The sequence below is a fragment of the Vulpes lagopus genome, chromosome 8, assembly GCF_018345385.1.
Source record: "Vulpes lagopus strain Blue_001 chromosome 8, ASM1834538v1, whole genome shotgun sequence".
Taxonomy (NCBI): Eukaryota; Metazoa; Chordata; class Mammalia; order Carnivora; family Canidae; genus Vulpes; species Vulpes lagopus.
In genome coordinates this window covers 3626107-3652223 of record NC_054831.1, presented here as the reverse complement: position 1 = coordinate 3652223, position 26117 = coordinate 3626107, and the positions used below count along the sequence as shown (strand labels likewise).

The following is a 26117-nucleotide window of genomic DNA, read 5'->3' as shown; positions in this document are numbered from 1 at the left end:
CCTACACCCAGTCCTAGGACTGCTGAAAACCTTCAAGGCATCCCTCTGCTGGGATTTTCCCTATTATTTGTCTTGGATAGTACACACCCCAGCGACTCTCAGCAGTGACCTGTCCCCCTGGAGCACTTGCTTTGTGCCAGCAACTGCACGGCACTTGATCTGCATATGAGGTAGGCAGCTTATGAGGTAGGCATGGTTGTCCCCATCCTACAGAAGAGGAAACTGAGGGTGGAGCACTTCAGTAATTTACCCAGAGTCACACAGCTGGTAAAAGCAATGAAACCAGCATCTAGACACCAACTGACCTAGCTATGGAACTGGCTCTGGAGCCTTGCAGGAAGCAAGCACGATGAGACTTCCTCACTATATCCATTAGTGGCATTGAAGTTTCCTTGCCCTTGAGAAGCTGATTCACGTAGCCTCCGTGGACATCAATCCAAGGGCGCTCACCTAAGATATAGGGTCTCTTCTCCTCATGCCTGGTGACCCCATGGACCTCCTCATCCATGAGCTCTTGAGAAATCAGAGAGCAGAGCTCTGAGCAAGAAATCAGAGAATCGTCTCCCAGCCCCAGAAACGACAGACTATATTCATTGGAGGGCTGTCAAACTCTCTAAATTTTAGTCTTTGGCTTAATTCTGAGTTCAGTAACTCCCTTGATTCTCCATTAATTGAAAAGACAAAACAAAACAAAAAAGCAGACCCGCAGGAAATTATAACTCCCTTCCCGGAATGCTTTGCAGCTTTGGAAATGCCCAGGTGCTGTCAACCTTTTTAATCACACCTTTAAAAATCACTTGATGGGATGAGCACTGGGTATTATGCTATATGTTGGCAAATTGAACTCCAAAAAAAATAAAAAATAAATAAATAAAAATTTTAGAAATTAAAAAATTAAAAATTAAAAAAAATTAAAAAATAAAAAATAAAAAATAAATCACTTGACTGAGGACATAGCACTCACCAGCTGCTGGGTCAGGAGGTTTCACATGCACAAGACAGCACCGTCTATGGCTAGGATGCTGGCTACCCCGCAGAGGCTTTGCAGTTGGCGGTTGACAGCTGCACCTAGCTTCCAAAACCTCAGTGTTTGAACAGGTGAAAAATAATACACACCAGCTTCCAAAGCTCTCCCCTGATTAATCCACCCAGAGAATACAGAGCGTTGCGAAAACTGCCACCTGCATTTTGTATGTTTGCAGTTACATGTTTTTCTCCTTCTATTTTTAGAAAAGAAGAAGAAGTAAAAAAGCAGTCCTTGGAACATGTTCCCCAGACCCCAAATTCCAAAGGAAAGGGGTCAAGCCTCCTCTTGAAGCTCCAGGTGTGCAAGAAGCATCCCCAATTGTCCTACACAGGAGTGGGAGATGCTCAGCACGGCACCAGCTCCCCCAAAGGAGCCCAAGCTCACCCACCTCCAGCCCTGTACCTGGTCTCAATTCACATAGATTTGGGGCAAAAACAATGCTACTTCATCATCACCATCACACATTTCGCTCTGGTGACCTCTTTCTCCTTGCTTTGGGAAATTGATTCTTGGCATTGTTGTGTTGGTCTCTGCTAAAACTCTGAATTAGAAAAGTCTTATTTTAATATCCTGTAACAGTCATGAGCATCTCCTCAGTGATAAAAGCAGCTAGTAAAATAAATTTTATGGTTTCATATCACTTTTGCTTTATTAAATACTCATGGAAACCCCCCAAAAATAGGTATTAAAATGGTTTGGGAAGTAGACTTATATAAGTGATTCTCATTTCCTTTTAGCTTCTCTGGAGGTACCAATTACATTTGCCCCACACATGTGCTTCCTTTATAATCACGGGACAATATTGCAAATGTTGCTTTCAAAATTTGAATAAAATGCACAAAAGACTGCAATGCCATTAGGGCAATCCTACTCACATTTGAGTAATTTCCTTTAAAAGGAAAATAATTCTCACAGATTCCTGTGGCTGACAAATGCTTTTATTACAACATCTCTTAAATATGTATAAATATAAAGCTAGTTATCACCCCTTCTTCACTGGCAACTGTCACTTACAGAGGACATACAGAAAGCAATGCTTTAAAAGGAACAAAATTCAAATCAATGACTTCATTAGATACGACTGCGTTATTTTGCTAAAAGGAAATTGTTGGTTCCAGGTTTAATAATAGAAAAATGTACTGGTGGCTTCATGTTTTCATGTCATTGACTGGAGTCTGTCTCATTGCTTGGCTTGATGCACCACTGTTTGAATCATCAGTGTTATCATTGGCATAATTTACACTTTTTAAAATGTATTTTCCTAGTTATTTTTAACTGCCAATCCATTATGTTGACAGGCCAATCATTTTAAAAGTGTATTCCAAAATGCAATAATAAAAAAATGCCACTGTTAAAAGAGAGAGAAAAAGACACATACAACAGGCCCCAGATGGAGTCACTTAGGCTAAGCTCTCATCACCGAACCAAGACTTAAAACTCGACCCAAATACAGGTTCAGCATCTCCCAGGAGTGGGATCTTAAACCAGTCCATCTGGAATTACCGGGTCAGCACTAATGGGGTAACCCACCGGATAGACCTATGCAGTCCCCTAAAGGAAGATGACCTTGCCAAAATCAAATCACTCTTTGCTAGCAGCTTCCTTTGTCCCACTCCCCTGTCCCTCTAAGAGTCACTTTGTACCCCTCTTCCAAGCTTCTTTCTATTTGCTGGATGCGCAGCTGTCCAATTCAGAATTACAGGGCAAAGCCAATATGATCTTTAAAATGTTCTCAGTTGAATATTGCTGTTTAACATCATTTAATGAAGACTCACTTGGAGCCCCTCTCCTGCAACCTTTCCCCCAGCCACCCACATCAGGGGGTTCCTCAGGAAGTAGGTAAAGGTGTGCCTGGCCGGCACAGGTAAAATAGGACTTCATGTCTGGCTGGTGCAGTGGGATCACTTTAATATCAAGTGTGCATCTGCTCGTCTAAATCCAGGACAATCAGAGTCTCACTGTGCAATCCCAGTTCTTTTAAATTATGTCAGATCAAAGTTTTCTCTCGTTCAATAGCAGGAAAGGGAAGTCTTCATCTGTGAAAATGATTGTAGGTACAAAGAAGTTTTGCCTTTAATGCCGATTGAAGACTCCAGCTTGAGATAATGACAAATGAAGGATGCTGCTGGGTGACGTCCAGCTTATTTTGTGAGACCACAGGACACTGAATGGGTGAAAAATATAATTGCAGGTCTTGAAATAACATGGGAAAAGTGGTTTTCCAGAACATCTCATGTCTGTGCTAATTTTTATAAAGTATCACGAATACAGAAAGCAAAACTGTAAAATGTTCGTGGAGAACTTGCAGACTGCTGGAAAATTTCCACAAAATTTATTTTTTAAGCTACCTAACCAAGTAGCAGGGTGATGCATGGTGCTCCTTGTCTTATGGACATCTGGCTCCAATCTCTGCCTCTGCTGTCACATAGTTTCCCTGTGTCTGTGTTTTTGTGCTAAATATCCCTCTTCTCAATGAGAACATCAGTCACACTGGATTTAGAACCAGCCTTCCTTCGGGACGACCTCATCTCAACTGGATGACATCAGCAGCCACCGTATTTCCAAAGAAGGTCACTTTCACACGTCTTTGGTAGACATGGATTTTGAGGGGATACCATTTAACTCGGTAAAAATAATAAGTGTTTCTTGAGCGCCTGCTTAATAGATAAGAAATAATTTCACATCGTTTGATTTCCCAAATTTCACATTCCAATGTGAAAGTTCAAAGAGGCAGACTTGTAACATCTTAGGATGAAGATCAGCTGTTTTCAAGTCATTAAAGAATACGTCATCATTGAAAAAGCCTGAGTTTTATTGGTATTTTGTTACTTTGGGGCGGGGAGGGGGGAAAGTGGAAGAATCGTTCACTCACTCCTCATTCAATTAGCATGCTTGGGCACTAAGGTACATGATTGGCATGTATCTTGAGGGAAAGGGTTTTATTTTTTATTTTTTTTAAAGATTTTATGTATTTATTTATTCATGAGAGACACATAGAGAGAGAGAGAGAGAGAGTCAGAGACAGAGGCAGAGGGAGAAGCAGGCTCCTCGCAGGGAGCCCGACGTGGGACTCGATCCCGGGTCCCCAGGATCAGGTCCTGGGCTGAAGGCGGCGCTAAACCACTGAGCCACCGGGGCTGCCCGGGAAAGGGTTTTAATATTCATAAGACATAGTCCCTGCCCTTAAAATACTATCAAATTTTTTTTTAAGATTTTATTTATTTCTTTGAGAGGGAGAAAGTGAGCAAGTGAGAGAGAGAGAAGGAGCAGGGGGAGAGGCAGAGAGAGAAGGAGAAGCAGACTTCCCGCTGAGCAGGGAGCCCTGTCCTGAGGCTTGATCCCAGAATTCCAGGATCATGACCTGAGCCAAAGGCTGAGCCACCCGGGTGCCCCAGAACACTTATGAATTTTTAGTAATAATGTGAAGAGCCCCTTCTCAGATCTGGCTCTCAACTCTGCTCCAAGCCCTTCCCCTCTCCAGGGGGAGAAATTCTCTTTTATCCTCCCATTTCAGACCAGCAGGAATTTTTTTTTTTTCAAAGAAAGCAAAGAAGATAGCAGAGAGCTGCTTTGTTTTAGGAACTGTTTTGCAAATGGCACCTCTTAAAGCAAACCTTTCCCCTGGCAAGTCTAGGGTTTCCCCATGAGACAGAAAAATAAGCCTTCCTATTGTCAGACAGCTGAAGCAGTGGTTTTTGCTGCTCCAAAAGAGGTGTCCTCCTCTGCAGGAGAAGACTTTCAACATGGCCTAAGTAGGGTAGATGAAGTTTTGAGAAGGGGGAAGGACAGATCAAAGAGAATGCTTTGCATATAGGGTGAACCTTGTGTAACACTAGGCAGTGTTTCTAACACTTTGTGGTGTTTGCCTTGTCCACCCAAACAGCTATCATTAACTACTTAATGTTTTCCTCCAACTTACTCATTTGAAAATTTAAATAACTTATTCCCATCCTAGACATTAGTATCCACAAGCAGAACTGGCTTCCTGCTCCTTATAAGGTTTAGTTATATTTTCCAGTAATACTTTCTCTCCTTCACATTGAACGATGATGTAACCAAAAAACTTTTTTTAGAGCTCACCCATCGACTATGGAAAATCCACTCAAGTTTCATCCACAGAGTGCTGCCTCGCTTGAGAAATACTGCTTTAATGCAACCTTAATGGTGTTGAGGTCCTGTAATCAGCAATGGTGACTCCAGACCCAAGAAGAAGACAAGGCAGGTCGGAGCAGAGGAGAGGGTTGGAGACAGCGATGTGGGGTCCAGCCTGTAGAACCCTGTAGCCCTGCAGCCCCGGCTTGGTGCCAGCGCCTTTACTGAGCACATAACTTATCCTCTTCGGCCCTAAGTCTCCTCATAAACACAATTGGAACAATAACTCCTAATTCCCTGGCCTATTGTGGGTAGTGGCGCTCACTCATTCACAGGCATTTATTGGGCTCCTCTTACAGGGTACCAAGCACCATGCCTGGCTCCCAGTTCCAACTGTACTATGTTCATCCCTAGTACAATTTAGTGACTTCCGATGAGTGTCCTTATTTCTAATTTTCCAATTAAAGAACTGCAGAATATCTGGACATGCCTACTCACGTTCAGAGGCTAATTCCAAACAGAAATTCTTGCCTGTGTGGAGCTCCTTATCTACTGGGGGAAAGAGGCAGGAATCAGCTCATTTCATAGGTTGGTTTCTTTCAATCTGGGGATAGTCTTAGCATCAGAGGGGGCATTTAAGCATTGAACACAGAGGCCTGGCCTGGATTAAGAGGTAGATGAGGTAATGTACGTAAAGCCCTTTGGAATAGCCCATTACCCTTGTTCAGCTGGTCTTGATGATGAAACTAGAACAGTAAGAATCCCCAGTCTTTGATCCAGGACGGGCTGAAGGCATTTCCGGTGGTTCCAGAAGGAATCCCACTCAGACTATCTACTTAGAAGTTGATTGTTCATTAAATCACTCCACGAGCATTGCCACCTATACTTCGAGTTTCCTTTCATTACTATTCCAATTAAAGAGCTACTTTGGGATATGTCTGTAAAAGACTGTACAGTGCGGACCCCACAGACGATTAAGGCAATAGGATCAGGCTTAGTAAGAGCTGACCCAGTAGAGTATTTAGGCCATGCAGAAACAGATGGCATGTTTTCCTAAAACCTAGAGCATTCTATGGAATGCCGTGGAAGTGGTTGGAAGTATTCCAAATGACTGCACATGGCGTGCTTCCTCCTCTGTTTATCTGAGGTTGTCGTTCGTTGTATTAGTCTGATAACACAATAGTGACTTAAAGTATTTATTTTTAACATGACATACCATTCATTTAATTTCACTTCAAAACATTACCTGGATTTTTCCTCTCTGCTGCTGTAATCATGCAAATGTAAACATTTGGATTATGATTGGACGACCTAATTACTTTGAAGTTTGTAATGTCTTAAAATTTCCCTTTCTTTCATAAAGGTACAGGAAATGCAATGCTTGTTAAACATGACAGCGTTTGTCCAAAGGGGAATTTATAATATTTAATGACTTTAGATTTCACTGCTGCTGAGTCCACATATTTCACTGTTAGCAGCGGAGCCAAGAAAGGAAATCACAGAGGAATCTTTGATGTCAAAGAAAAGCAGCTTGAATGGCAGGGAAGGAGATAATGGGTGTCGCTTCCTTAGAAAAGATAGGAGTAACGTAAACCAGGACGCAGAGGGCAGCAGAGAAGCCTGGCCCTGGCATGTGAGAACCCAGTGTTTACTTTATAATAGTATCAAATAAGCATCCCCAGTACTAGACATCCTACAATTGCACACTTTCTTTTTCCTAGGGTACGTTTAGATCTTTTACAAGAAGATATAAGCAAACTAAACATCTAAAAATCCAACTCTAACAACCTGTTTCTTAAGAGAAATAATCAAAGTAAGAATCTTGGCTCAATACATTTTTCCCAAAGAAATTTGACAGTGTGATACTCAGACAGTTTTCCCAACCTTTTTGTCAACGGTCGATATTTGAATGATGCTATAAAGAAGCTGACCCGTGAAAACTTGTATAATTTGCATAGCTCGTATAGTGAAGCTTGCGAGTCCCAGGAAGATCCGTCCCCTCTTTGCCACGTTTTCTCCTTCGTGTACTTACTCAGTTACTGAACCAGCACCTGAGGTTTCAGCGATGGCCTTCCCCCGCCTCACCATCACCCCATCTCTCCCCTTGTGTTAACTCAGACATACCTGATTATCTGGTAGCATGCAGAAAAAAATGAGAAGGGAAATACTCAGTGGCAAGAAAGGTTGGTTGCTGCTGGAAAGACAATGAAGGTTTGGAAGGACAAATAAAAGCATTCCAAAGAACACCAACCAAAGTCCTCTGGCCCACATGCTTTGGTGGATAATATAACCTCACAACACTGAGCAGTGACTGACTTGTAGAAGGACCATTCTGACTCCTAAAAGCAAGGTTCTATTCATTCCCTCTATGTTCTGTTGAATCCGTTGTATTTCGAAGTCCCATGGAAGATTATGATGTTAAAAGTTTTGTTCATAAAAATTATGAACAATGAACCAAATAATGGCTCCATTATTTGGTGATTTCTCGAAGGTGGAAATAATATATTCTCAAGGATGTCAGATTGCTAAAGTTTACCACAAGAGGTTAACAACCATCAGTGCTGCCCATCTCTAAAATGTTCACATGGGTGGATTAAAACCACAAATAGTGGCTAAGCACCCACCCTACCTATGGAGGGTAATGAGAAGTTCTTTGCAAGAAGGGGAGTGACCTTTTCCAGTCCCCATGCATCACGTTGGAGGAGCCTTGGTTAGGAGTCCCACCAAAACATCAGGGATTAGACATGGAATAGCTTCCTAAAATAAAGCAAAGACACTAATACCAAAGATGAGGGAAAGCAAGCAAAGAGCTGAAATCCACTATAAATATGGTGAGGGGTGATTTTCTAGGCTATCCCCCCTCCCCCGTAAAAGAATCTCCCTTGAGTGTCATCCTTGAGCCTAGTGACCTTCCAAGCAAGGACAAAGTGGGGGGACATCTCTGTTGTGCAAAGACCGGGCAAAAAGGTTGGTGAAGCTATGTCATTCTTTTCCCCAAAATGAGAATGGCAAGTCCATAGGGGCCAGTGTCCTACAAGACTGAATGCAGGGGGAGAGCTGAGCATTGCATTTGTTGATGGGAGAATGTGTCATAGACATGGGTAGTCAGACAGCCCATTGGATTCATACACCTGTGGAGGGAAGAAAGGCCTCAGCATGGGTGGCAGGAGAGAGAAAAGTGCTCGGCAAGAAGCCTGCCAGTGTGTCCCCAGCTCACTCACATCCTCACACTTAACTCAACAGTTCTCACAGTCCTGTCTAAAGCTTTGACTTACTTTTGAGAAGATAAAAGCCATCAAAAGCCAGGAACTTAAAACATATTTGAAGAGTCACCTTTACCATGTGGCCTTGGGGGTGTTTTGAAACCCTCAGTGTGCTCACTAATTTCAGAGGAAAGGCCCGGGCACAGACACTGAGTCCTCCTTGTGATGTGGAGCCAGTACCCGAGGACAAGAGTGAGGCACTTCCTCGCCCAAGAATTTGGAAAGAAAGAAAATGCTCTGAGGAGCATTCAAGTGGAAAGACGGTCCTTGAGGTAGGCCCAGGCCTCGCGGGGACACCCATGGCTTCATTCCACAAGGTTGTTTGTGATCTTAGGAGTGCAGCTCCAGAACGTGCCCAAGGCCATGAAGACGGTCTTCAACTCCTAACGAAACTCCATTATGGCCGCAGACCCAGAGGACATTTATCCAGCACTTTTCAAGAATGAGGAACTATAAATAAGGTGGACATGAATGTTCTGGCTACTAAAATGACGATCTCTGCTAAGAAGTGGGAGGAGTTGTCACTTCTCATGTCCGTCCTGATTTTCCCTACACTGTTGTCCACCTCTCCACTTTCCTATCGGCCTTTGACTTCCCAAGTCCACCAATCCTGAGAAGGGCTCCTAACTAGCAGTTTCTAAAGAGGAAATATCACCTATGGAAGATTAATAAATCACCTTTCTGGTTTATTTTATCCATTCAAGCCATCGATATTTATTATAACTTCCTATATGCCAAATGGTGCTACTGTCTGATGGTAACCAAATTTGAAGTGGCTACAGCCCGAGTCTCCAAGTGCTTCCATGAACATGTCTCCATCCTAGAGACATTTATAAAGCACAGTGGCAATGCAGTCATATGGTTTGAAGGACAAAAAGAAGGACCACCTAACCCAGTCTGTGGGTGGTCAATGGTCTGAACTGAGGTTGGATGCGAGCCCCTGTAGGGGGTTTTGCCTAGGCTGAGTCTAACTCAGAAGAACAGAGGAAAAGCATGGAGATGTGGAACAGAGGAAAAGCATGTGACAGCATGGCATGCTTGAGAAAACCTTAAGGGTCTTGGCAATGGAGTTTGAAGTAGTGGATGTTTTGAGGCTTGCATAGACAGTCACCCAGGAGCTGGTGGTTTGCCTACACAAGCTGTTCAGTAAAAGCTGTGTAGACTCCATGGCGGGGCAGGGGCGATGGCAGCAAGCCAGGGAAAAGAGATGATGCATAGCCATTAGGAGTAAAATTTAAACTCTGCTGGACAACATAAAAGAAACCCTGAATAAGGAATAGATATAATAGACATTACTAAATATTTCATAATATTTATGAAAGGGGAGGCTCAGCATCACAAATATGTCATTTCTCCCCAAAGTCAGTCCAACACAAACTCACCAAGGTCTCCCTGGGATTTTCCTTGTGGAACTCAAGAAACTGATTCTAGAATTCTGTTTTGATGAAGACGTAGGAGACGGAGTACTGGAGTTGAATTGTGTCCCCCTCATAACCCACATGTTGTGATCCTAACCCCCAGTACCTCTGACTGTGGCTATCTTTGAAGACAGGGTCTTCACAGAGATGGTTAGGTTAAATGAGGTGATTGGGGTGGGCCCCAATCCAATATGACTCATGGTGTCCTCATAAGAAGGGGATATTTGGACCCAGACATGTACAGAGAAGGAAGACATGGGAAAACACAGGGAGAACAGAGCCAAAGAGAGATGCCCGAACAGATCCTTCCCTGCAGTCATCAGAGGAAACCATCCTTGTGGACGCCTTGATTTTGGACTTCTGGCCCCCAGTCTGTGAGAAAGTAAATTTCTGTTGGTTAAGCCCCTACTTTGTGGTTCTTTGTTATGGTCACGCTAATAAATTAATGCCCAGGATGTCATCCAATAGATATTAAAGTGTATTATAAAGCTATGTAATTTAAAGAGCATTATATCAGGACTTAGATGGACAAACAGACCAGTGCAACAGAATAGAACACCCAGAGTCATTAAAAAAGCAAAAGGTTAAATATGAAATCCATTCTCTGAGCACCTTGTGGGCACCTGAGTGGTACAAGGAAAATGGAAGAAATACTCACCCATGATCCCATGATCCAAAAATTCCCCCATTGGTGCAAATCCAGGAAAAATCCTCATGTAGGCAATGGTACCTTTCATCCTCTGGGGGCTCCTTCCCAAACTGGGGAGGTTTCCCGAGGGCATATACTGAATCCTTGGGAGCGATGCTGGGCACATCTCCAGAGTTTTCTCTCTGCGAAGCTCTCCCATCCTACATTCTGTCCTGTGAGCTCCAGCCATCATGATCTTCCTGGACTCTCAGCTCTGTCTTCTCAACTCAGGGAGTCACTGGGCTCTGCTGGGTTGCCCCCCAGCGATTCCGTATTATAGCCTGGAAACTCTCTCAAGGCAGGAAGTTGGGCAGGTACTGATCTACTATCTCACAGGATCACTGTCCTCCTACTGACTGATGTCTAGTGTCTTGAAAATCCTCATTCCATATTTGATCTACTTTTTGGTTGTTTCAGGCGGAAAGGCAAATCCAATCCCTATTATGCCATCTTCACAGTTAGAGCAAGCTCATTTGATGAAATGCAATGTTGCCATTTTAAGAAATGAACTAGATTAATAATTAGACTTTACGCATTGCCATCAATCTTGAAACAATCTTGATTGAGGAAATTAAATTTGGAGAATAATATATTCTGTCTGGAAACTTTTGCATAGCTGGAAAATACACTTATCCTATATATATATATATTTTTTTTTTGAGAGAGAGAGAGAGAGAGAGCAAGTGGAGAGGAGAAGGAGAAAGAGAGAATCATAAGCAGGTTTCACACTCAGTGCAGAGCTGGCTGTGGCGATCGGTCTCACGACCCCAAGATTATGACCTGAGCCGAAATCAAGAGTCAGACAATTAACTGACTGAGCCACACTATATATTGATGTTACATATGAAGGCAAGAAGGTATAGCTAGGAAAAGCCCTAATCAGTGTGAGGCTGGTGATGCCTGAGTGGGGAGAGACTTAGGGTTCAGGACCAGGAGGAAGTAAAATAGGGGCTTGAACTCTATCTACAATGTCTTATTTTTTAAAATAGGAAATATGAAACAAACATGTAAAAACACTAGTGTACTAGCATTACTTAAATCTAAGGGTTGGCTAAAAAGGTATTTATCAATTAACTATTCTTTTCTGTATCATCCAATTATTTTATAATTTAGGATACCTATCATTTAGGTTATTAGTAGTTTCTGCTATCAAGAAGAGATATTTGAATTTGCCTTTGGGGCTCACTATTTTTTGCTCACATTTGCATAATTAAAAAGCTCACAGAGGTAGCTTCCTGGGGGAAAAAAGAAAGCCTGTTTCTAAGAAGGAAATATCAAAGTAATATAGCTCTGAAGGGAACATTATTCTGGCTGAGTATGAGCGAGGTTTTTAAAAATGTAAGCAGTTCTAAAAGTGCGTTGCAAAATGTTTTCTTGTGGGAAAAATGGTTTCTGGCAATACTCATTTAAAATGAAGCATGCACATAAATTATTGTTCGGTCTCACGCATTTAGGGTGACTATGTGTGCATGGGTGTGTGCACATGGGTGTGCATGGGTGTGTGCACATGGGTGTGCTTGGGTGTGTGCACATGGGTGTGTGCACATGTGCACATTTTTCCTGTTCAGGGATAACAGGAAACCAGAATCTCAAAAACTTAGAAAAATTTGTAGGCTCGTCCTGAGGATTATGGAAAGGAATAGGATTCGCTTAATATCCATTATGTAATATTACTTATTATTAATTCTCTGATATTTAGCCCTGATATATGTGTTCCTGTTAGGACTATTGCACGATTACCTTGCCGGTGCAGGGCGGGACTAGACCACAACCCTATGAGTGAGTGATGTTTGCCCTGAAGAGAGTGAGGAGTCCCGGTGCCAGATGTGACTGGAAGAGGCAGATCTGAGGAGAGCAAATGGCTGCGTCACTTCTTTGTGGGGTCGTCTGCCAGTTTGGCTTGAACCTGAAGGCAGAGAGAGCCCAGCTGGTGGCCTCTGAGTACAGTAGCATTGGTAGCAACTCTAAGCATTTCTTGTGATAATTTTCTTTGCCATTATCCCCCAAATTTTCACAAGTTCTTATTAAAAGTTACCACCTGATCTCTGCTTTGCTTTCGAAAATTAAGGACGATTTTGTTGCCCAGTTGAAGTGGACCACGGAGGAGGTCGCGCTGGCATCCACCGCAGAGCCCCTAGCTGGGGCCCAGGGGGTGGGGGGCCATGGTGTCTGGGGATCCAAGGGCAGTAGCAGCTGAAGAGCAGCGGGACAAGGAGACCACATAGAACACCATGGGTCTAAGGGTCGGCTCCCTTAGACCCCTGTCGATGCAACTTGGACATAATTTGAGGAGACCCCTTTCCAGTAATTAAACTAGTCAGGCTCTCTCATGACGCTAGCACCTCATTATTTGTTGAGAACGCGGTTTTGTTTCGTAGTGATGGGTGAGTGAGAACCAGACCTCTGGGCACAATTATCAGGAATGAAACATAAACCTAAGTTTGGAAGTCGTGAAGTTCTCTTTCATTGCTCTACAGCAGGAAATCTCAGCCTTTTTTCTCTTTCATGACAAACTTAGCAGGTGCTCATCCCACTGTGTGAATGGGCTTCAGTGGGCTGGTAGCTCTCAGTCTGGCCTCTCCCCTCCTTGAGAACCGTAAGTGCATTCTTCTGATAAGAGCCCAGAGTGTAGGCGAGTGATAGTGACGTGTCCTTACAGGTAGCCCAAGCGCTGCTTCCACTTGTACAGCAAAGGAACTGGCGCTTTAATCCTAGGGACAAGTGGCAGGTCTATCTATGGCTTACAGTGGATCATCTTCATGGGCAAAGGCGGTTGAGAAGAGATGAGGGCAGAAAAGGAAATCAGGAAGACAGAAGGAAGAGGGGCAGGGGATTGGGAGAAACCCAAAGAATGAATAGCAAATATGCTCCTCTGTCAAGGTCTCATTGGGAAAACAGAAAACACCCCAGATATTTCAAACAGAGGAAGTATAATACCGGACATTGCTTAAACAGTTACTAGGAAAGCAGATTATCTAAGCGGGGGTGGAAGACAATGCGGAGATTAGCAGCAGAAGGCAGCTGCTGTCTTCTCTGGGGGCTGGGGGGTCACAAGGAGGGGAGGACTCATGGCAGCCCAGGATCTGACCACTTGGAGGGACCATGGCAGGCATTTCTGACCCGAGATGGGGCTGTGGGAAAGCTCAGTGACCAGAAATTCAACCAGAAGAGGAGAAGGGCGCCGTAGTCTGGTTCTTCCCATCCTCCTGCCCACCAGACCTATGCAGAACCCAGAGGGCAGGGAGCTGGGAGATGGAGACCCGTGAGGTGGGTCAGAGCAGGGGAAGGGCCGGGGACGCTTCTACGGGTGTGGTCGCCACATTAACGACAGATGCCCGGTCAAACTTGAATTTCAGATGAACAACGAATGACTTTTTTAATACAACCATACCTCATGCAATATTGGGTACATAGTTAAACGAAAATGTATGTGTAGCTTATCTGAAATTCAAATTTAACCGGGCCCCCTGTGTGTTTATTTGTAAATCTGGCAGCCCCATCGAAGAGCAAACAGGGAAGCAACTGGCGCAGATCGTTACTAATGCTATCACGACTCGGACTCTGGCACTGCCCTTGGCCCGCGCGGTGACACCCGTGAAGGTAAAGACTGAGGGTTCCCCGCAAGAAGGGATGGGGATTTGAAAGGGAGGGAATGAAAGAGTTAATACATCAGAATCTTCCAAATACTTCGTAGGAAAGATCAAGGCAAAAGGATTCCTGCAGATGTTGAAAAGGAAGCCCAAGACCAGGGGAGGGGCCAGTGGGTCTGCACTCGAGAATTCCTGATAATGAGTCATGTCCCCGATTTGAGTCTGAAACCAATTAGATGCAAAAATATGCTCAGCCTCAAAATTCAATCAGAGCTAACAGTGCAAGAAGGCATCATTTTGAAGGATGAGGGAGAGCAAGCTTTGACCGGGCCTCCCCCAACTCCCGCCTCCACCTTACTGCTCTGGGAATAGGCAAACAGACCAGGAAGGAATTGGAGGATACCACTGCACCCTGGATCCTTCGGGAGCTCGGAGCGATGGCAAGTTCTCTCATCTGCTCCTGAAGCAGAATGTGTGTGGAGGTCGCTGCTAACTTTGAGTTTTCAATTACCAATAGGTCTACCAGCTGGCTGGCTGGGCTGACCCGGCCCTTGCACACGAGCGTGTGCACGCACACATAACTGCAGACGGGGAAGGTACCCTGGAAATGATTTGCCCTGCGTTCCCAGCCTGACCGCCGGCCGCACCTCCCTCATTACGGAGCCACGTGGTTGAAGCACCCAATTCCCAGGCCTCCCCCAACCACCAGTAACCAACATCTTGAAGTAAAGAGGGTGATTCTCTTCGGCAGCAGCCAGGGCTCTACCTGTGTTGTGCAGGGTCTTCCAGACTGTACGAGTCCACCCTCACGTCTGCGAGCCACATTGTTTTCCTTCTGGTAATAGATGCAGCAAATATAGCCGAGAAATTTCCTTCATCCATAATCCCGGGCCCTGAAATAGTAAGTTATGGAAGTTTCCCCCAGGCTCAGCCAGAAGACAGCTGCCGGACAGCATTAGGTAATGTTTCAGAATAAATGTGGTCAGGCCCTCTCCTTGCTCCGTTTGGATAGCGTGCTTCCCATGGCCGTTTGCGAGGGTGATCTTGTCACCACCCATGCCAACTCTCAATCACAGCGCTGGAATATGTTAAAACCTGTGGATTCTGTAGAGCTCAAAAGACTCTCAAAGTGAGGCGAGGCCTCTAATCAAGCCATACGACGTCCGTCTCATTAAGCAGCAAGAATCACAGGGGGAGACCCTGGCCATTCTGATCTGAGCCTGGGTGCATGACGCCAGCTGCAGTGGTGTGGGATGACATGAACATGGCCTGCCAAGGCTTGCTTCCTGCCAAGCCTTCCCCTCCACGGTCAGGAAAGAAAGGAGCCTAAAACCTTAAAGACGAAATAATTTATTTTCTAAAAATCCAGATAATTGGCAAGGAGATCATATTATAACCCCAAAGAGTAGTTAACAGATTAGGGGTCTTGGCTTATAGAAGCTCATTGTGTCACATGACAAGAGAGGGATTTAGTCCTTGGAGTTGCGTTTCAACGGGTCTGTGTAGCGCCTAGGTGGTATGGGTCCGCAGACACAGCTTCCTTGACAGCACCAGGGGGGAGGCCAAACACGTCTGTATTGAGCCATGAAGCAGAACCTGGAAGAACCCACATGTCTTCCATGCAACTAGCCTGCAGAGGGAAGGGACTCCTGGAGATGTGGTGGCCAAAAGGGGTTACTGCAAGCCTGCATGGACGTGCATCCCTACAGATTCTGAGGGAGGTCGTAAGCCATGCCCAGCCCCCAGGGAGAGGGGCTCAGTGGGCTGTCAGCTCGGGGCGTGGAAGCAGGCCTCTGGATTCAATTCCCCTGCCCATGTCCATGGGCTGGAGCAGGGCCAGATGGCCAGACCCAGTCCCCAGTTCAGAGTGGGAGCGATAGGGCCACCGTGTCCATGTGTGCACAGCCGAAGCTGTGGTACATGAAGAGAGGGCCCCCTCCCAGCAGTGCTGACCCCCACTACACCAGGATGAGAAGCAGGTACCCTGACACATTCCAAGAGACTTATCTCTAGCAGGTGCTTTTAAAAATAGCTCGGGCACCTGCACCCCAGTGTTTATATCAGCAATGTCCATAATAGCCAAACTACAAGAGCCCAGATGTCCATCAACAGATGAATAGACAAAGAACATGTGAGATAGACATTATATATACACACATATATATACATATAAATTCATATACATACATATAATGGAATATTACTCAGCCATCAAAAAGGTTGAAATCTTAACCATTTGCAACAGCATGGATGGAACTGGGGGGTCTTATGCTAAGTGAACTAAGTCAACCAATTATTTGGTTTCACTCGTATGTGGAATTTAAGAAACAAAACAGAGGATCATAGGGGAAGGGAGGGAAAAATAAGATGAAATCTGAGAGGGAAACAAACCATAAGAAACTCTTAACTACAGGAAACAAAGTGAGGGTCAGTGAGGGTCGCTGGAGAGGGGGTGGGGAATGGGGTCACTGGGTGATGGGCATGGAGGAGGGCACGGGATGGGATGAGCACTGAGTGTTGCCTGCAACTGATGAATCGCTGAACTCTACCTCTGAAACTAAGGAGATGACACAGTATGTGTTAACTAATTGAATTTAAATAAGATAAATTATAAAATAGTCTTATTGACTATTAAATTCAATTAACTAATTGAATTTAAATAAGATAAAATTAAAATAGTCTTAAGATACAGAATAAATGGGCACCTGAGTGGCTCGGTTGGTTAAGTGTCTGCCTTCGGCTTGTGTCATGATCCCAGGGTCCTGGGAATGAGCCCTGCGTCGCCAGAGAGTCTGCTCCTCCCTCTGCCACTCCCCCTGGCTCTTTCTCTGTTTCTCTCTCTCTCTCTTGCAAAACTAAATACCTAAAATCTTTTTTTTAAAAAAATAAATTAAATAAAACACAAAATGAATGACTATTTTAAAAAAAAGAATAAAATTAAAAATGATCCATACTAAAAAAAAAAAAAAAAAGATCCATACTCCCACCACTCCCACTATGCAGAGACAGCCAGTGGTGAAGCTTTCACAAAACGTATCCTTACGATTTGGAAGTACTGGTTTTCCCCTGCAATTTTCACCGCAGAACATTACCCCACGCCGCTGGGTATCCGTCGGTGTCATCCGTGAGGCAGATGCAGCGAGCGCATTTTCGCACTCGTATCAATCCACCTCCCCATTGCTTTGGACCGAAACAGACTTCATCTTCAATTATACATCTATCCACCCAGGGGCACCTATGTTCACTTCAGCAGATTTCAGCGCTAGGAGAATTCCTTTTATGGAAGTTCCCACGGTTTTTTCCTTTCACCGTCGCAAGGGAACTTCAAGACACCGCACTGACCGTGGATCTGGTCAGCTCTGGCGATTGCGGGCGAAGCGCTGGCTCCTGTGGCGGGCCCCTGTGGCAGGGCCCCAGCCGATGGCCTCGTGAGGCGGGTCCATCCTGGGAGGGCACGGGGCTCGGTCCTCTGGCCAACCACACTTCTGGGTGTGATCGCGCGCCCAGCTTGGACAGTCCCCGACCACGGCTCCCAGGAAGGGCCTTCACAGAGGCTTGTGGGGACGGGCAGGTGGGACCTTACGCACGATGCCAAGCAGGCTCCCAGGGGCCGGCCTTCCGAGGCAGAGTCCAGGGCGGAGACTTCAGATCGCCCTTGAAACTCACGTCGTGTTTGTAGGCACACTCACACACCGCGCACTCACACACCGACGATCCATCAGGGGCTCTAAGGAAAGGGACACACGCTGTGACAACGTGCTCGTCCTGCGACTTTCCGCAAGGATACAAAACACGCCTGTTTCCTAACTTCCAGAGCCTGGGTTCCTTCCCTGGGGCCCTGGATCTCTGGGGTCCCGTCCTTGCTGGCCTCACCCCCTGACCCAAGGCAACGTGCTACCCTCTGAACAGCGCAAGCTCTGGGGGCTGAAGGAGAGCGTGATGTGGTGGGGAACGTGAGAAATAGGGAGGCTGGTGTGGGACAAACACACACACGTGTACAAACAGAATGATTTTGCGTAAAACCAAACTCCTTGCCACCCCTAGAATTCCTAGGTTAGTCCGAAACCAGAAGATCACATCCCCAAGGCTCCACCGCCAGACTCAATGATTTTGCCCCTCTTTCGGTGCTCTGCGGGGAAGAGAGGTTATGCATCCAGGAAATCGCGTCTGGCGGGGCCCTTGTGGCTCTGTTAGGGTCCTGAGGTCACTGGGATGGTGGAGACTTTCTGGTGCCTTCAGGAGTCTGCTCCCGCTGTTCTGGGCTAGACCGTGGGATAACGCAGGATCAGGCCGTCCAATCCAGCTGGAAAGATTGGAAAAGAAGAAGGAAAGAATGTCTAGGAACGCCTCAAATTTCTTTTGTTCATATCGTTGTATTTGAGAAATCACAAGTTCCTGAAAAGATGAAATCCGCAGTGAAGACGGAGCGGGTCCTGGAATCCTTTTGTGGGGAGCGCCACCTTGTGGTGGGTCTTTGCATTCCCCCCAAGGACACAAAGCACCTGCACCCAGGGTCTCGCTGACCCCACCCGCCCTGCCTGCATAGGTGCCGCCAACCCCCCCCCACCTCAACACACACAGCCTGAGGGCTCTGAGCCACCTCAGACCTACCCAGGAGCCTTGTCCTGCTTCTGGAAGTAAGACTGACCGTCAATTCGCGGGCCGGGTCTGGAGCCCAGGTGTGTCCCCCCCTCCCATGGTTTGTGTGTGCTGGGACCCTCCACACCTGAGAGCACCACCCTCCATTGCCCAACCATCCTGCCCGACCACAAGCCTTCTTTATTTATCTTAAGTAGGCTCCACACCCGGGGTGGGCAGGGGCTCAAACCCATGACTCTGATCAAGACCAGAGCTGAGATCAAGAGGCGGAAGCTTTATACGGAGCCACCCAGGCGTCCCCACTCTAGGAAGAGCTGAAGCCCACGGGGACTGTGGTGGTGTCACAGCAGAATGAGGGGGAGTTGCACGACGTGAGGGACAGGAGGGAATGAGGGGCCACCGCCATTGGGCACAGGTGGACATTAGGTCACCTCACCTAACCCCTCCCCCACAACACTTTGGGGAGGCTCCTATTCTCCCCAATTTACAGGTGGGGAAACAGAGGCCCAGGGGCCCAGGGGTTAAAATTTTCTTATCTTGCATTTCCCTGGACCAGATAAGCCTGGTGGAGACTTTACTTTGTTGCAGACACTCAGATTCTACTGCTTACAACACCCCTCAAATGAAAGCGGCACCCAGCATTCCTGCCAAGACCCCTCAGTTATATTTGGGTGTCTCTGGTTTTCTCACGTGGCCTTTGCTCATGGAGCCGTGAGGGGCAGCATGTTGCTCTGGGAAAATATTCCAGACAAAGTCTGGGGGGCCCAAGTGTGCTAGGCTCCTTCAGCCCTCCCTACACAGTGGCCAGGCGTGCCCCTCACAGAAAATGAGCAAAATGTGCAAAATGACCCATCCCCAATGGGCACCATGCCGTGTGTCACCTGAAAACTGCTCTGTCACACTCCACCAAGAGCCCCTTCAGACCAAGGCCTCCTGGGGCACTTCTTTACCCTCTATTAGTTTTCTATGGTTATAACTTGGTGCTTTCAAACACACACATATGATCAGATGCTCTGTGGGTTGGAAGTTCAGTTCTGATCTCAATATAAAAGTGAGTGTGGGAGTCTACGTTTCCTTCTGGAGCCCCTGGGAGTTTGGTGGGGTCCATGTCCTGCTCATTCAAGTGTTCACAGCATTAGGTTCCTTGTGGTTGTAGGACTGACATCCCTGTTTTCCTGCCGGTTGTCATCTGAGAACAGGTTCCCCGTTTCTAGAGAGTAAGTGGGATTAACAAGATGGTCCCTCTGGAGGGCTGGGGGCTCTGAGACTCAGCCTGGGGGTCCTCACAGGCCCTGAGCCTTCTGGGTCTTGGTCCTTGGAATTATCACTCAAATCCAGCAATCTGGAACATCGCGAGCAAGCCCATCCTCCCTGGTCACTATTCCATGGAAGGCAGATGTGTTCTTTCTCAGCCCATCACTTTGTGTCTCTCGGGTCATTGTCCCAAAGCTCTATCGTGTTCCTGTTCACCCCCAGCAGTTCCCAACGTGAGGTCTGCTCCCAGCCGGCCCACCCTCCCATCATGTGAACAGTGGACTCTGGGCAACAGAAGTAAAGCATCTTATTTTCAGGAAATTGGTGCTAAAGATCGGGGCAAAACAGCGAGCTTAGCAGATCCCTGATCATGATTTTTAAAAGGCTTTATGCCGGATAAAGCAGTGGGGTGGTGGCTGTACGAATGACCGTGAACTGCAGGTGGAGGACAGCATGAGACCCTTGGGTGTTGGTCAGGGCTGAGGTCCCGATAAGGCGGCTCACATCAGGGGGAAAGCTGCCAAGCGTATACGAGGACCCATCCTGGATCAAGAACATTGACTTGCCTCCAACAGAGGTGCTCTCGCCACGAAAGTGCCAATAGCCCCAAATTCACGGACCTAAATTATTCATTTTGGCTGAGGTATCGCTGATGGGCTGTAGTCAGGCGGTCACCATGCTTAGATCTGACCAGCTGGCTGAGCAGGTAGCAGGTAGAGGCTTCTCGTACCATTTCTCAGTGGACTGGTTTTGAAGGGACCTCCGGGGGCACAGACCTGCTGGGATGAATCACCAGGGAGTCACCATGGGATGACTGAGCGCCCTGAGATGCCAGGCAGGGGTGCAGGGCACGTGCCGACCCGGCTGAGCGGCCCACAGAGCCGGTTTCCGTGGCTTCTGTCCATAGAAGCAGCTCCCCATTTCCAGGAGACTTCCAGAAGTTGAGCAGGACCCTTGGGGGGAAAGAGGCAAAGCTGGCATCTCATCTCCTGATTCACACCAGATAAGCCCCACTAGTCCTGAGCTATTTGTTGGAAAAGAAAAAAAAAAGAGCGAGAGGAGCCCTCATTTAATCTCCCAACCTCCCTGGACTGATTTAATGGGAAAGTCCTGACGGTACGTTTCCAGGAAAGGTTCTAGGCACCGAGCTGGAGCGGCCTGTAGTGTCCACCCCCCACGTTTTGTGTTCACAGGCGGGGAGCACATTTGCGTCTCATCTCCACCCCATCCATCTTCCCTTGTCCCTCTTACGTCCACGTGAGAACCACCACCGGTGATCCCGTCCACGTACAACCAGACGGTCACAGGCCTGGGGCTCCAGGCGCCAAACCACAAAAGGGGAGAAGGGTGTGATAAATAACATTTAAAGCACTGCAAGGTTTGATTTTCACGTCTAATATCTGCCTCTGGAGATTCTGCTAAGTGTCTTTTATTCCCCTGTTCATAAATTCTTACGATAACAGCTTTATTTGGGAATTAATCCAGATCCCCATTACTCACCGAATTCTACTTTCCCGGTGTGTAAATTTCTGCCCCGTTGTAAGTTACAAAGCGCTGGAGGCGACTCGAACTCGCTCTGGCTGCTGGAGGCCGAGGGGGGGCTGCCCATGCTTGTGGGGTTTCAGAATTGCACCTTAAAACGTCGATGCACCTTAGGGTCTCCGAATTAAAACCAGAGTGAAAACTGGCTCCCGGGAGAATCCGAGTGACACGGCGAGGGGACGCTTTACACTCACTACCAACTCGCCTCTGGCCGTCGCCTCTTGGCCCCTGTTTGTGGAACCGGCCACTCGTGAAGCCACGCGGGAGGCCGGTCCACCACACAGTGGGGCTTCCAGGGTTCCTGTCTCACCAGCCAGGTGACCTTTGCCAGGTTGCACGACCTGTCTGAGCCCCGGTGTCCTCATCTGTAAAAGGAGGAGAATAACGCTCACCTCCCGGGGCCTTGTGAGGATTAAGTGACGCTGTGCAAGGTCGTGGCTGGGGGGTGCGCTTTGGCAGCAGTAACCACAGCAGTGAATGGTTCCGGAGGACGTGCCGGGCATCGCGAGAGCTTCACAGACGGCGATTCTGCTCCGAGCAGCTCAGAACCCCAGAGGTTGGGCGCAACGAGTGGGGACCGTTATCTGTTGGCCTGGACGCCTGGCATCCACTCGCCCTACGCCTGGAGACTCGCTGAAGCCGGGAAAGCATCCCCCCTGCCTGCAAGCCCTGGGCTCCCTGGAGGGTGCGACCAGGAGCCCCGGGCCTAAGCCAGTGAGCATCCCGCCTGCATGTCGCATGCATGACAGCTGACCCGTAGGCGGGCGCTGGCCCTGAACCCGAGAGAAGAGCCTCAGTCCCGAAGGCTGAGGTGCTGGGGGGTCCTGGGGGGGTGCCGCTTGCAGGAACCCCAGCAGCCAGGTTCTGTCGACATCATGTGACCCGCTCAGACCGCCCGCCTGGACTCCTCCACGACCTGTGTCCATCGACTCCTTTTGGTTCATTCCTGGCACATGTAACAAGCAGTCCCAAGTGCTACGGAAATGTGAGAAGCGTGATTATAAGACGTATCTGGGAGGATGAACCCCCGTGGTTTTCTTCCCGAGATCCCGTCTGGGCCCATAAAGTGGGGCCAGCTCTGTCCTGGGGGCTGATGTGCCCCCCTGGGGGCAGCTGCACGGCCCTCGGAGCAGAGGTGCCGGGGGCGCAAGGCCTGGACAGGGGGAGCTCCTGCTTAACGGGCCCAGAGCTTCTATGTGGGGTGATGAAAAAGTAGAAATAGTTAATGATTATGGATACACGACATGGGGAACGTTCTTAAGTGCCACTGAATTATACACTTTAAAATGGCAAATTTCCTATGTGTGTGCATATATATATATGACTTACTCTAATAAAAGAAATATTTTAAAAATTAAAAACAAAAACAGCTTTACTGGGGAAACCATCCCACCTCTACTGAGAACAGGCTGTGAGGCTCTGGACCCGTCTCACAATCCACTTGGGCCTCGGCATCATCTTTAAATGGAGGCCTTGGACCCACCACAGAGAGCATTTCACGATCAATAACAGGCACAGAGAGGGGTGCGTAGGAACCCCTTCCTGGGGCGCGGCCACCAGAGCAGCCCGAATCAGCCCGCAGCCAGGCCCCCCCATCCATACTGGGGCGCTCCACCGTCTGTGTCCCCCGCTGGCCAGGACTCCCAGGCGTCTCCACTGGTGATGTCCCCTGCCCCCCGGGTCTCAGATCGCACCCACCAAGCTTCCCCAGAACCACCGCGGACGGTCCCTATGGTCCCCCTCGAACTGCCTCTGCAGCTGTCCCCATGGACTTAGCTTTCCTACTGCGGTCTACACCGTACCCCTGATTTCATTCTGTCCTCACGACTCCCAGGACAGGAATCTGGTGCCTTTGCCTAGCTGGAGCCCACAGAGGCAGGAAAGAACCGCGTAGCCTCTCAGCTACCGAGGAGGCAGGTCGCCAATATATACGGACACGACTTGACAGGGAAGTGACTGGGCCTCCCAGCACAGCCGGGGGAGCCCCCTGAACAGAGCAGCAGCCTGCACGCACCTGGGGGGGACAGTCAGGGTCCCCCTCTGCTTATGTCTGCAGCTCCGCATAGACCGTGGCTGGATGGCATCGGGTCCGGGAGCAGGGACCCGGTGTTTTCGCCTCCTCCGGCCTGCTGGGTCTGTAGGCCCGGGCCGTCCAGCGGTGCCTCTCGCCAGCACAGCCCCACGAGGTCACCGGGGCAGCTGCCACGGCAGGGGCCAGGCTCCTCGAGCAGCCCCACAGACCCTCGCCCGGAGCATGGGCCTCTCCCAGTCCCCGGCCTCCTCGGCCCGGTGTGATGCGGAGGCGGGAGTAGGATGCCTGGGCTTGTCCCAAAGGCTCTGCCTCCCCCCACGTGGTCACCCGGCTGTGCGTCAGGCCTTCCCAGCCCCTGGTTCTTCCTCACCTCCACCGTGCTTTGCAAACTCAAGATGAAGGCACAGTCCTCCAGACCCTCCGGACTGGGAGGACTCAGACACCAGCTCTAGGGTTACAGTCCCCAGGCCACCCTCACTCAGACCAGCTGACTACAAACTCAGGGGTCCCAGAGACACCCCCGAGTCCAGTAAGTCACTAGAATGACTCACAGGACTCAGGAAAACACTCATGACAATTTTATTATAGCAAAAGGATACACATCAGAGCCAGCCCAAGGAAGAGACCCAGAGAGCAGATCTGGGGTGGGGACAGCGCCATCGTGAAGCCTCCATGACCTCGGGGAGGCAGGGCCTTCCTGTCGTTGATGGGGGACAAGATGCATGTAGTATTAGCAGCCCAGGGAGCTCACCTGGAGCTCAGGATCAGCGTTTGTTACCGAGGTTTCCTTGTAGAGACGTAACTGATTGAATCATCACCTGTGGGACTGCACGCCAGCTCGTGCCCGTCTCCCCAGATGTGACAGCGACACGCGGCTCAAAGCCCCAGCTCTCTAAGCCCACACCCTGAGTCAGCTCCTCTCAGCCTACATTGTCATGCAATCGCTAGAAATGTCCTCACCTGGGGAAACCTGGATGGTTCACTCGGTGAAGCATCTGCCTTTGACTCAACTCATGATCTTGGGGTCTTGGGATCGAGCCCTGAGACAGGCTCCCTGCTCAGCAGAGAGTCAGCTTCTCCCTCTCCCCTGCCCTTCCTCCCCATTTGTTCTCTCTGTCTCTCAAATAAATACAAATAAAGTCTTAAAAAAAATAGAAAGAGGTGTACTCGCCTGGGCGGCGTGAGCTTCCCCCAGACAGCTACCTGGCCCAGCCCTGGTGGTTCTTAGTGTGATTGCAAACACCCTTCAGCAACAACCATCAGGAAATGTCAAAAAACGGAGGCTTATCACTTACGAGGCCTGGAAATGGCACAGCACACCTGGACGTTACACACCGCAGGGTCACAGGCAGCGAAGGAGGGGGTTCTGGTCTTACCTGGGTCAAGGGTGGGGGCCTAGGGTTCCGTGGGCTCGCTGTTGGTGAATTTAGACCCTAACAGCAGGCACTTAGAACACGGGAAGGGAGGAAGGCAAGTGGCCCAAGTGTTCAGTTATTGAATTCCAGCCCGATTTCCGAAACAAAGGAATCTTGGCGTGGGGAGGTGGCGGCTCTTTATCCAGGGGTGTGGCTGGCAGTGTGTTTATTGGGGACAGCCCTCTGGATGCGGGTGCAGGAGGCAGTCGATGCTTAAGTCAGGCAGTTGCATTACTCTACAGGTTGGAGGGCTCTGAGCAGTGAGCTCCCCACCCCCACTCCAGCCTCCAGGCAGAAAGAACCAGAGGACCGTGGTGGCAGCAGACAGGCCCCGGCTCAGCAGGCCAGAGAAACCATCTCGTTAGAACCTAAAAACGATCAGAGCAGCAGCGTAACACAGCCTAAGCAAAGCCCCGCAAATGCTGGACTGCCCTGGAAAATGCTGACATGGAAGCCCCGCAAGGAAACGTCAGTTCTTAGAGGGACCAAACTCCTCCCTGCCGGTGGGTGGCTTCCTGGGAACAAACTTTCCATCAGAAAGTCACTTTGGGTTCCCGACAATGGGGATGAAGGACGTGGCTGACTTGAAAAGCCCCTCACCTCACCGGAGGGCCCGGGGGGCTCAGCGGTTGAGCGTCTGCCTTGGGCTCAGGGCGTGACCCCAGGGTCCTGGAATCGAGTCCTGCATCGGGGTCTCTGCATGGAGCCTGCTTCTCCCTCTGCCTGTGTCTCTGCCTCTCTCTCTGTGTCTCCCATGAATAAATAAATAAGAATCTTAAAAAAATTTTTTTTAAATAAAAGCCCCTCACCATAGCCCCCATTGCCAGCCAAGAGAGTCAGGATGCTCCCTGCCTTCCCTACGGGTGACAGTTGCCAAGGAGACCTTGACTTCTGTGTCCTTGGTCACGACCACCGCCCCCCGACATTGTTGGAGGTGCTGTCCCTAGTCCTCATCTTCCTCATCCTGCAGGATCTCCAAGACAGGAGGTGGAGATCGCTCGTCCCCTTAAAGCACTGGCACAAGCACTTCTTCTGCATTCTGTGAGGCAGAGTGAGACACAAGTTCAGCCCAGATTCTTTTTTTTTTTAAGATTTTATTTATTTATTCATGAGAGACACAGAGAGAAAGAGGCAGAGACACAGGCAGAGGGAGAAGCAGGGTCCCTGAGGAGAGCCTGATGCAGAACTTGATCCCAG

The 26117-nt window shown here is 48.4% G+C and overlaps 1 long non-coding RNA gene across 1 annotated transcript; it reads right to left on the bottom strand.

Annotated features, from left to right (window-relative positions):
• Nucleotides 1–2042: 2042 nt before the first annotated feature.
• On the bottom strand, nt 2043–14958 carry LOC121496663. Its single transcript, XR_005989300.1, has 4 exons — nt 14845–14958; nt 12229–12394; nt 10459–11268; nt 2043–3191 (listed from the first exon to the last, which is right to left on the bottom strand). It is a non-coding gene; the product is annotated as an uncharacterized LOC121496663 (long non-coding RNA).
• Between the last annotated feature and the right edge of the window lie 11159 nt (nt 14959–26117).